Genomic DNA, 13,404 nt, shown 5'->3' with positions numbered 1-13,404 from the left:
ATAAATAGAGGAGTTCATCACAAAGGTAAATTCATTCATACTCTTCTCAACTCTCTCTACTCTTTTTCCTTACTCCCGCAACGAATACTTATTCTTACGCCGGAGGGTGGTTACAGGAATAACCCCATTCCTATAACGAGTCCTAACAGTGTTCTGTTTTGCAGAATGAAGGTTGGATCACTTCTCATCCAGTTACCGAATCCGTAGACGTGCTCAGGTACAGTTCTTACATTGGCGCCATTCGTGGGACCTGGCAAGTACTAACGAAACCTATTACCACGATAAGTGCTCCGAACGACGGTTCTGTGAACTCTAGCATGACGTTAACTTCGGAAGGAGGGGGTATGACGACAGTAGGCATCACAACAACGCTCACCGCCCCCACAGTAACTAGGTGTTTGACCCCAGAATTTGATGCAGAATTGCCCCCGGGTTACGAGCAGGGACAAGTGGACACAACTTCATCAAGAACGAGTCTCTCTCTCTCTCTCTCTCTCTCTCTCTCTCTCTCTCCAACAGTTACTATGGCGGGAATAACGTCTTCCGTGGATCTCACACAAGGAGTACCATTAAGCGCGGGTTCCTCGCTGTTCACACCGGCCGCGGGGTCTCGAAACCATTACTACAGGACGACACAACCGGTATACACGAGTGCAGACGGGACGTCATCCTACCTTTCACGCTGTATTCAGCGGCACTCACGGCTACTCTCACAACAGCCATATCGACGCCGCCTCATCAGCCAGTGAGGATGCCCCGAGCAGCTTTAAACACCCTGATCACACCTGGAAACCAAGCTTATATTCCGCCGTATTACTAAGTGCCACCGTACGGGTACGCGTCTCCTCCTGTGTACGGGGCTATAACCGAGGGAAGCCAGATGACTCCCTGGGGATTCCAATACCCCCCACACACATTCTGGCACGGGGGCTATACCCCATACGCCGTGCATGGGCAAAATACAATGCCAACGGTAAACTCGGGCAGTACCTGACAACCATTGAACTTCGGCCACGCAAGTTCCCCGGCACCGATCCAAACGGTAACACCCCCGGCCTCCCAGGGCGCGCCTGTATTGATACCGGTAGGTTTCGAAGAGGATGACGAACTGACCAGGCCTTATAAGCTGGCGGAAGTTATGTTTAGGTCTAAGTTCTCGAGACGCATAGCTGAGGCTCCTATCAAGGAAAAGCCAAAAATGCCACCCACCGTGGGAAAGTATGATGGGACATCTGATCCGGATGACCACATCAATTTGTTCAGAAGTGCAGGGAAAGTCGCCCTATGGCCTATGCCCATGTGGTGTAAAATGTTCGTACAAACATTAGTTGGGTCAGCGCGAGTCTGGTGGGATAGTCTCCCGGTGGGGGGAATAGACAACTTCGAAGAGCTGGTGACGGAGTTCTCACATAAATTCAGCCAACAGCGGAGGCATACGAAAGATAGAACAGAGGTTTTGCACATCCGTCAGCGAGACAACGAAACAGTCGAAAATTTCTTGACTAGATTCAACAAGGAGAGCATCGGCATTCCTGGCCTAACCCAGGACCTGGCTTGCGGGGCATTCCTACAGGGAGTAAACGATGACGAACTCTTAGGAAATTACATGACAGAAATGGCATCCCCGACACGATCGAGTTGATCATGAGGATAGCCAAGGTTTATGTCCGGCAGGAAAAATCGATAATAGCCAGTTACGCGGCTAACAAGAAAAGGAATCATATCGCCCGGCGGAAGAGTCTGATCGTCAGGGGGGGGGTGGAATAAAAACCCAGAGCGGAAGATTCTCTCGAGAAACTCACACCGAATCTCAGGGAAGTTATGATCAGCCTAGAAACACGTCGTCAAGAAGCGACTATTCCACGAGTGGAACAAAAACTGACTACCCTTTTTAAGCAAGACGCTCGCAGAAATCTTAGCATCTGAAAACCTTAAGCTTAATCCGCCTAAGCCCTTGAAAGATTCTACCAGGAAGGACTCATCCAGATACTGTGAGTACCATAAGGGGCGCGGATATGACACAAACGACTGCTACCAGCTAAAGAAGCAGATCGAATACTATGTTAAATCCGTCAAATTAGCACATTTGGTCAAGGACATCAAGCAGGGGCCAATAACGATAAAGGAAGAAGAAGGAAAAGTTAGTAAAAAGTGGGAGATGAACATGGTATATGTGGAAGAAACAAGAGGAACAAAGCGGGGGTTCGAAATCCTCGAAGCATGGATATCAGTTGATATCCGGGCGGGTCCTAGACAACGGGAAACCCGGATAAGCACAGAGCCACTCATGGTCACTACGGCGGTAGGAGACTATCATTTGAAGAGAATATTGATAGATACTGGAAGTTCGGAAGATATCATCTACGAGCACTGTTTCAATCGAATGCAGCGAGAAGACCGGGCACTCCTCAGACCAATTCACGCCCCCATCAAGGGCTTCACAGGAGAAAAAGTGGATCCCATTGGCTGTGTCCTTATGCAAAGGGACAAGGTTATCGCGTACCAGCTCAAGGTCCACGAGAAGAACTACACAACCCACGATCTCGAACTCGATGCAGTTGTTTTCGCTTTAAAGATTTGGCGACACTACCTTTATGGTACCAAGTGTACGGTCTTCACCGACCATAAGAGCCTACAACACATCATGGCCAGAAAGAGCTGAACATGCGCCAACACAGATGGGTTGAACTTCTCAACGACTACGACTGTGAGATACGCTACCACCCAGGCAAAGCAAATGTCGTTGCCGATGCTCTTAGCCGACGAAGCTATTTACATAATGTTCGTAATGTTCAAGCCCAACACAACCTCGAAGCTCTCATCCGCGACGCTCAACACGCTTGTTTTCTCGAAAGCACTTTGAAGGAAGAAAGAATTCTCGAAACCGAAAACCAATTAGTGAATAAACCGAATGGTATTTTTCACCATCTCAACCACATTTGGATACATAGTCGCAATAATCTCTGAGAGATTTTGTTGACTGAAGCCCCCAAATCCCGATATTCCATTCATCCCGGTGCCGACAAAATGTACCAGGACCTCCGTTCCAGGTATTGATGGCCAGGAATGAAGAAGGATATCACTCTCTATGTTTCAAAATGCCTAACTTGCTCGAAGGTTAAGGCCGGACATTAACGACCCTCTGGCTTACTCGAACAACCCGAGGTCCCGATATGGAAATTGGAGAGTATAGCTATGGACTTTATTACGAAACTCCCTCGCACGACATTATGTCACGATAGCATTTGGGTTATCGTTGATCGTCTTAGGAAATCCGCTCACTTTCTACCGATACGAGAAGACTATAAGGTTGAACGATTAGCACGAATCTATAACGACGAAGTCATTTGTCAACATGGGACACCTCGTGACATCATCTCTGACCACGATGGTCGATTTACTTCGCATCTCTGGGAGACATTTCAATCCGCTCTCGGTACTACTCTTAATCTCAGTACCGCATTACATCCCTAGACCGACGGTCAGACTAAGCGCACGATTCGCACCCTTGAAGACATGCTTCGCTCGTGTGTTATAGATTTTGGTGGTAATTGGGATTCGCATTTACCTTTAGTCGAATTCTCGTATAACAACAGTTATCACGCTAGTATTCAAATGGCACCCTTTGAGGCATTATATGGAAGAAAATGTCAATCGCCTATTGTATGGCACGAGATCGGAAACGCTCAAATCACCTGTCCTGAGTTATTACAAGAAACGACTGACAAGATCCTCCAAATACGAAACAATCTCTTGAAAGCTCAGAGTCGTCAAAAGAGTTATGCCGATAAACGCCGCAAGCCCCTTGAGTTTGAAGTTAGTGATCACGTACTCCTAAAGGTTTCACCTTGGAATGGGGTGATCCGATTTGGCAAGAAAGGAAAGCTAGCACCACGATACGTGAAACCCTTTAAGATTCTGGAAAAAATTGGCAAAGTGGCCTACCGACTCGAACTGCCGGAGGAACTCAACAATTTACATCCGACTTTCCATGTCTCGAACCTCAAGAAGTGCCTAGCTGAAGAAAACCTGCATGTCCCTCTTGAGGATTTGCAAGTGAACGAAACTCTACACTTTGTGGAAAAATCAGTAGAAATCACGGATCGAGAGACCAAGAAACTTCGACGCTCTCGCATTCCTATAGTGAAGGTTCGGTGGAAAGGCAAACGCGGTGCCGAGTTCACTTGGGAACTCGAAAGTGATATGAAAGCTAAATACCCACATCTCTTTGTTACGCCTGCGCCTTAATTTCGGGATGAAATTCCTTAAAGTAGGGGAGGCTGTAACAACCCGACTTTCTGGGTCATTACTGTCATCTGTCATTTCTCGCTTAATTACTTGCATTCCCGAGGTATCGATTATCGCAAAGGGTTTAAACTATACCTTTAACGCGTTTTAAACGCTTATTGCAACGCTTATTCAAAACGCAGTTATCGTACTAAACGCTATTTATAACGCTTACTATTTAAACGCATTTTATCGGTTGTTTAAACTAAATGCTATCGCAACGCAAACTCAACACAATCTCAACGCAACTCGAAACGCGGATTTATGTTATGTGTGTTATTTGTGTGATTACTTGGTTAAATGTTATGTGGTTATAAACGCAATGCTTACACGCTTATACGCTCACTCGCAACTCAATTAAACGCAACAGAAACGCTTAACGCACGAAACGAAAGTTGGAAAACTAACTCGCACAGCATGGCTGTCCGAATGGACATCCGATCGAATGGACATCCGTCCGGATGACCATCCGATCGGATGGCAATCCGACCGGACAACCCATTCGACCGAACAACATCGCGCACTGACTTAACTCTCCTTTCACCCTATAAATAGTACCCGTACACGTCCCTTTCACTGATTTGACACCTCCATCCGACCACCTGCACTCAAGTCGCTCTCAGCCACTTTTCATTACGATTCAAGGCTATTTCGTAAGTATTTCTCCATAAATCTTGTACAATCATCATCTCTAATCACTTCTACGTCATCTTCTTCATCAAAATCACACACAAGCACTTACTTTTTCTCTGAAATCATTGATTTGGACCTCTTGAAGGTGGTTTTCACCTGTTTGCTTATGCAAACTGTTGAGAAACACCATTTGATCAAGAATGATGCTAGATCTAAAAGGATTTCACATATTTTAACATAATCTCAACAAGATTCCAACACTTTTCAACTGTTTTCAAACTTTTCTTCAACTTCCTACACAAAACCGATGGAATCTAGACTCACTCAGACTCTCTACTCGTTCCTTAGTTGAGAGCCAGTTTGAGAACGGATTTCCACCAAAGAGATGGACCGATTTACGGGTCAAACATGAGATTTCACCAAGAACAGTCGTTTTTCCGAAGGGGCGATTCCCATCCGATCGAATGAACTGATATTGGTATGTTTCCGTTGTTTGACACATCATCACGTCGTCTCCATTAACGGAAAACTTGTTACTTAGAAAATTGTACCAAATTTCGAACAACAGACCATCTGATCGAATGGCCATCCGTTCGGATGACCATCCGACCGGATGACCTGCCCCTTTATAACTTTCAATACCTAAACGTTTTAATAAAACTTCGAATCTCAACGATTTACAAACAAACACACTCATTCGAATGGACATCCGTTCGAATGGTCATCTGTTCGGATGACCATCTGACTGGATGACCATCCATTCGGATGGGTTATCCCCATTTGTTTAGATCACCATCCGAACCCTCTACCATTCGACACTCTGTTACGCACTGTTCAACGCTTACGCTTTTGATTTCATGCTCAGGCTAACCCAACACGCTCCTTTCAATCCAATCAAGTTGTGTTTACTTGTTAAACACCTACTGTGAGTATACTCGAACCCATTTCCATCTATGAAAACACAACACACAACGCAACTCTTTTAACGCTAACCGTCCTTGCATGCTATACGTGTACTTTGAATGCTTGTACTATACTATACAGTGTTACACTATACCGCCTCAAGTAACGATAGTACTATAGTTTGGACTCATCCCCTGTCGTGGACAGGGGTTGCTAGGGATCACATCACTTTACTTCACGTGTTCGCTGAACATGTGTCGCGCATACTCTACAACGCCGTCTCGTGGTTAAGTGTGAACATAGTTTGGTAGTTACTTGCTTCGCATGTTACGTGATGCATGTTGGTTATGCGTAAAACGATTTTACTACTATATGTTATGCAAACTTGTGTACTCACCTTTACATTTTATGTATTGACTTTATTCTAACGTATGTGACAGGTTGATAGGATGCTATGCTGTGTTACGCAGAATCGAGATAGGCAGTCTAGAAACTACACTAATAGAAATCTAGGTTGTCGGACTTGCTTTGCTTTTGAGACACGATATCTTTAATAATTATTTGTGGAATGTTTGTTGATTGGTATGGGACAATTAACCTTTTAAATATTGCCATTTAATAGTTGTTATGGATTCTCTTGAGCAATCTGGTTCGCCTAGTGCCGCGCCCCGATGTTTCCGCCATCAGTTGGGGTGTGATAATGAGAGCAGAGCTTGTTGCTGCTGATTATGAGTCTGCAAGATCAATAGCTAGATGGTCAAAACTAAATGTTGAAGAGACCTACAAAAAGATAGAAGAACTTAGAGCAAAAGACCCAACTGTTCCTCAAAAGCCAGTTTATCCTCCAACCATTGTTGGCAGGCCTCAATAGACCCAAGCCTCCAAAAAGCTTCTCTTATCATCTATTTTACCCACAAATGCCTTGAATCAATTAAAAAGGCAAAGGCAGACCGATGAGGAAGATGAGCAGAGGTTTGAAGAATATAGAAAAACGACTCTCAAATGCCAGATTGAATCTCACACTAATGATGCTACTGATCGACTTACTGTTCACTTAATAGAAACCATCAAAAGGTTGGCAAACAGACCTCATTCACCAAACTCATCATAAATAATTCTTCTCCCAAGAAACCCGTCTGATGCAAAAATACTAAAGTGGAAGTCATCCTCAGACGCCCACGTATTGACTTTGCTCAAATCAAATGGAGATGTTGAAAGGATAAGTAGGAAGGATGCATATGGTCTGAGTGCAGATGACCTTCAAGATCTTTTGAACCTTCAATTGGAAAGGGATGAAGAAGATATGGATTCCTTAGACTTTGAACTACAGTTCAAAGGGAAAATCCGGGAAATGCTGTTGAGAAAATAAAGATTAGAAATAAAGAAGGGTTTTGGCATCATCTGTTCTAGGGGGAGATTGTTGGCTCATGTGGATCCCAGCTTGAGAACAGATGATACAAAGCCAAAAATACTTCTGCAACAGTTGATCCAGAATAACAGTGCTTTGGATTCCTTCTTCCTCTAATGACAAAGGCATTCTAACATCTACAACTTCTAAGGTCTGCTCAATACTAAAATCTGTTGAAGTTAAACCACTGATGAAGTCAAAGGTCTGATGGAAGTCAAAGGTCTGATCACCCTTTGAAGAAAGTCTGCTAAAGCTTCATCAGAGGATAGAGCCCATCAGAGTTTAGAGTCATCAGTGTTTTGTAATCAGTGCTTTATTAATGTAACAGTGTTTAGCTAGCAGAGTTTAGAGGTTGTTAGTACTGTTAGATGTCATTGTCTAGGTGACGTCAGCAAAGATTCCACAGTGATTAGGTTTGTACTATAAATAAACACTGCATGTACTATTCTATTAGATCACTTCACTCACTTGCATTTTGTACGAACAAACATTGTGATCTCAGGCTGAGGGGGAGATTGCATATGCATACCTGAAGCATTGTGTAAAAACAATCATTCAATAAAAAAGTATTCATGATGAAAGCAGATATTCCATTGTTTGTGTTATAAAGTTTTCTTCATTCCACTGCATATTATTCATCTTATTATCTTCTTCCATTGGTCTTCTTTAAAACATAAACAATTCAAACTTAGATCCTAACAGTAGGCTATGTGTAGGTAAAAATATATGGTTATATATATATATATATATATATATATATATATATATATATATATATATATATATATATATATATATATATATATATATATATATATATATATAGGGGATGGATCATGAGAAAACTAGTTTAAATGAGAAAACCAAAAAACTAACTAAAAAACCTAAAAAAAACCAAAAAAAATACCAAAAAAATTTTTTTTTTTTTTTACAATTTTTTAATAAAAAATCGCTACTTTATATGTATGGAAAAAAATTTTCAAAAAAAAAAAAAAAATTTTTTTTTGTTGTACTGCACATGTGCACTAATACGGAAAGCCTAAACCACTTAACCCACCACCCACCGACACCCCCCAAAAACCTAAACCCCCCCCCCACCCCCACCCCCCCAAAACCTAAATTCACCCTCCCACCAAAAGCCTAACCCCCCACCCCCCACCCTCACCCCCCAAAAACCTAAACCCCCCCCCACCCCCCAAAAACCTAAAACTAAACCCTAAACATAAACCCGAAAAAAACCTAAACCCCCCACCCCCCCCCCCCAAAAAAAAACCTAAACCCCCCTCCCCCACCCCCCAAAAACCTAAACCCCCCACCCCCACCCCCAAAAACCTAAACCCCCCCACCCCCCACCCCCCAAAAACCTAAAACTAAACCCTAAACATAAACCCGAAAAAAAAAACCTAAACCCCCCCCCCCCCACCCCCAAAAAAAAACCTAAACCCCCCTCCCCCCACACCCAAAAACCTAATCCTAATCCTAAACCTCCAAAAAAACTAACCCTAAAAGCTAAACTAGACTCAAAAAGCTAATTTTAAGCATGTAATGCAATTGTAGTACATGTTACATTGCACATGTGCACTACTATAATAATAGTGGAGAAAACAAGACGACACCATAAATCTTTTTTTATGTCATAAAAAATATGCTCGAATATACTTGAATGAAAGATAAGAAAATTTGTGATCTTATGGTGCCATTTTTGTTTTAAAATGATAACGTATGGAGAAATGGGAAATGTTTGAAAATTTATATATTTTTTGTTCCAATTTTACCCCTCCTTCATTAAAAGTCCCCCCTCCTTCATTAAAAGTCTCCCTCCCTCTCCTTTTTAGTGGATTTTAGTTAGTTTTCTAGTTTTCTCATTTATATCTAGTTTTCTCATGATCCTCTCCCTATATATATATATATATATATATATATATATATATATATATATATATATATATATATCATACACATATGAATGTAAGAAACATAAAATTCAAAAAATATGAACCTTAAATCACAGAATTTAGTGATTTAGAGTTGTTTTTTTTGTTCTCGCAATAAATAGTGCTTTGTAATAATCCTCATCCTATCAAACCCTATAACTTTAATAATTTATTAATTAATTTAAGTAACACAAATATAATTATCTTATTAACAAATCGAATTTAACATATAAATTTCATATTTGCATAGATATCAGTAAAACATGTTGCTATTATATTATATTATTGTTTTCTAATCTAATTTCTAATAATTGAGCTAAAATGTTATTTTATTATGATTAATATATTAATATATTATTTTATAATATTAAAATGATATCTAATAATAATAATAATAATAATAATAATAATAATAATAATAATAATAATAATAATAATAATAATAATAATAATAATAATAATAACAACAACAACATAAACAACAACAACTTTATATCTTCTAGCATATGTTTCTTCATTATAGTTCTAATTCCTTATTAAAATAAAAATTAGTTAACTTATAGATAACAATTTTTCTTGTCTTGTCTACAAATCAGATTTCAAATTTACTACCAAATAAAGTATTACAAAAATTTTGAGACTTTAAGACGTGTGATACCATATTTTAACTCACATTTTTTTTTCCGGTCAGAACCCTTATAATTATTCAATTAAAGGAATGCATTTATGAGTTTTCCTAAAAATAAAATTTAAACGACTAGTAAAGCATATTTTCCATATATTGAAAGTGATTTAGTAGATTCTTATTGATGTGCACAAAATGCAACATATAAATTACATCAACTGTGGCATAAAACTAACCCTTTTTTAGTACTAATGTTGGAAAAAGTGTGCTTTTGTCTTCCTTTTGTATTTTCAGGATTAAATGAGCTCAAATAGACAAAAGAAGCAAAAAGGCAGCTAAATCTAACATAAGTACAAGAAAAGGAGCAAACGTGGCATGCCCGACCTCCCGACAGCATCCTCCGAAGCAAAACAAGAAGACAGCAGACTGAACACGCCCCGTGCTCAGTGAGCACGGGGGCGTGCCCAAGTGTCAGCAGAAAAGACAAAGTTGTAGAAGCTTCCATCGCCCACCATGGGGCCGTGCTCAGCGGACATGGGGCCGTGGTCAACTATAAGATTCGCGGAATCCAGGCAAATCTTGATAGTACAGATATGCTTCTGCACACGGGGTCGTGCTCAGCGGACACGGGGGCGTGGTCAACTAATGCAGACAAACTGCATTTAATGAAGAAAGAGAGGAGGATGGACACGGGGTCGTGCTCAGTGGACACGGGGCCGTGCCCGGACTTCTGTTCAGCCTATAAATAGGAGTGCTTGGAGCTCTTGCAACTCATCCCTTGGCACATCACCTCTCTCACACTTCACCCGCCACCCACCACCATCACAACACCATCATCCACCACCATCATCCATTGTCCATCATAGAGTGTGTGAGTCGTCTCGGGATCCAAGATTGATCGTAAGAGTTCTTGACAGTCAAAGGCCACGTTTGCCTAAGTCTCTTACATCACTTGGTTACATCACTTGGTGAAGACAAGTGTTTAGTGTAATACTTTTTATTTTTAATCTTTTGCACTTTTTAATTGGTTTTGTATTAATGACTTTAATTACTAGTTTCTTATGTTGAAGGTGATTCTTCCTTATCGTTTGTCCGTGGTGTCTTGGCATTATTTTACTGTCTATATAAAATAAAAGATTTCCACCATTCATATCTCCACGGTCTATATGGAGGTATGTTGGCTACCTGGTCGGGGGTTAAGGGAACGGTTTGGTAAGAGTCTTGCCATTGTTCAGTGTATAGATCCTACAAAGGACCTGGGTCAAATTTAGTAGGACCTCCTTCAGTACCCAATGGTATTGGATAGCAGGGGTCCAAACTCTTTGATCCCCTCATAAGTTAAACTACTGTTAAAACTTTAACCCGGCTACTTAGAACTGTATCCTTGCTGACTCAGACTAGTTAGCCGAGGGTAACGTCGCCTTCAAAAGAGGGGCCTACCACATTATGCATTAATAACTTAATTAATTATCTTTCAATAATCCAACCCTTTAGGATTGTATTCTTGCTGACTCAAACTACTGGGTTGAGGGTAACGTCGCCTTCAAAAGAGGGGCCTACTACAATGACTAAGATAATCTCTTAAACAAGTGCGAAAATAATCAAAGGTTACACTACACACGAGTCGGATCCAAGTGATTCATCTTGTCTATCTGCTTTTACTTTTATTTTATTTTCAGCATTAGTTAGTTTTATTTTTCTAGTTTAAAAAAAAAACCTTTTTCTAACATTTTGATTGGATTAGACGTTGAGGATAACCCGGTACTAAAAGCTCTTGTGACCTTGGACGACCTCGGTATCTTACCAACACTATACTACGTCCACGGTGGGTGCACTTGCCCATATGTGTGGTTAGTGTTAGTGAATATCGTGTTTATAAATTTAAAACTTGGCTAAAAAGTGTATAAAGGGCTTAAAATATACACCTAATATATATAACCCACTTCACACGCATCAAGTTTTTGTCGCCGCTGCCGGGGACACAAGGATTTTAAGAAAGTTAGGAATCAGCGGTCTAATCATTTTTTTTTATTTTTTTTTGGATTTTCTAAATTTTTCAGCTTCTGCAGAGCTCAGCACGGGCCGTGCCTGGTCGGACACGAGCAGTGTCACTGGCAGTTTTTATTTTCCGAGTTACTGAGAGCTGAGCACGGGGCCGTGTCGGTGCAACACGGGGCCGTGTCCAACTCCCAGTAACAGGGATCCGGAAAACAATCACTGTATCACCGACCACGGGCCGTGTTCACTGAGCACGGGGCCGTGGTGAACTTTCTGACCAACATTCTTTCCTGTTTTTATTGCAGGACTTGGAACCCAGGCACCACATCTGAACTTTCTACGTAGTATATGAGCTCCGGTTCTAGTAGAGACCAGTTCAAGTAGAGATATAAAAGAATCTCTAGAAGAACCGGAACGCTTTCTCAGAAAAAAAGACTTTAAGCTAAAAACCAAGAGAAAGTTTCGGGGGACCCACTTCCAATGGCGGACCAACGTACCCTCATGGATTACCTACGACCCACCGTGGGTAATCTCAGCGCCGCTATCAATGCCCCGAATGTCGAAGCTAACAACTTCGAACTTCAGCCACATTTGATACAGATGCTTCAAAACTCCGCAACCTTCCATGGGCTTGCGGACGAGGTTCCCATCTACATATTACTAATTTCTTAGAAATATGTGATATCTTCCGGATCAATGGAGCATCAAACGACGCCATCCGCCTTCGGATGTTTCCATTTTCATTAGAGGACCGAGCAAAGGCTTGGCTCAACGCCCTCCCGGTTGGCTCGGTAAATACCTGGGATGAACTAGCCCAAAAGTTTCTATATAAATATTTCCCTCCCGCTAAAATGGCTAAATTAATGACTGAAATTAATACATATTCACAAGAGGATGGGGAATCCTTATATGAAACTTGGGAAAGGTTCAAGGAGCTATTGCAAAAGTGTCCTCATCACGGTCTTGCGGTATGGCAACAAGTATCCACTTTCTACAATGGGTTGTTGCCACACACAAGACAAACACTTGACTCTAGCTCCAGGGGACTTTTAGGTAATCGCCGCCCACATGAAATATACAATCAAATTGAGAAAATTGCTCAAACCAATTTTCAGTGGCACACTCCCCGAGGCAATAAATCTATTGCCCCGGGCGCCCATAAGGTGGTTGATGAAAGCACTTCTTTACAAGCCCAAATCGAGGCCCCTTCTTCAAAAATCAAAAAGTTAGAAATGACAAAAACAGTCTAGGTTATAGCTTGTGAAGGGTGTGGTGGGCCACATGAAAGTTGGAGTTGTATGAAAGAAACAAATGATCAACAAGAGTCGGTAAACTACATTGATAACAGACCTAGGCCGTCGGGTCCTCCAACGGGTACCTACAACCAAGGATGGCGTAACCACCCTAACCTTGGTTGGAGAGAACTCGACAATAGTAGTAACCAACAAAACCTAAACCAACGAACAAACTTTCAACAACCAAGAAACGAGTCACAAAATTTCTCTCAACAACAAGGTGGACGAGAAAGGCTTGAAGATACTGTATCTCGCCTCATCTCCGATACTGAAAAGAAAAACTCGGATCGATTTCAACAATTGGAATCGAATTTTAGAAAT

General features: G+C 41.4%; 1 non-coding gene across 1 annotated transcript; it reads right to left on the bottom strand.

Annotated features, from left to right (window-relative positions):
- Positions 1-12,645: 12,645 nt before the first annotated feature.
- On the bottom strand, positions 12,646-12,752 carry LOC118490822. Its single transcript, XR_004890047.1, has one exon. It is a non-coding gene; the product is annotated as a small nucleolar RNA R71 (small nucleolar RNA).
- Between the last annotated feature and the right edge of the window lie 652 nt (positions 12,753-13,404).

The sequence above is a fragment of the Helianthus annuus genome, chromosome 3 (assembly GCF_002127325.2).
Source record: "Helianthus annuus cultivar XRQ/B chromosome 3, HanXRQr2.0-SUNRISE, whole genome shotgun sequence".
NCBI lineage: Eukaryota > Viridiplantae > Streptophyta > Magnoliopsida > Asterales > Asteraceae > Helianthus > Helianthus annuus.
Note: the sequence above shows the minus strand (reverse complement) of the source record. Positions and strands in the feature narration are given on the sequence as shown.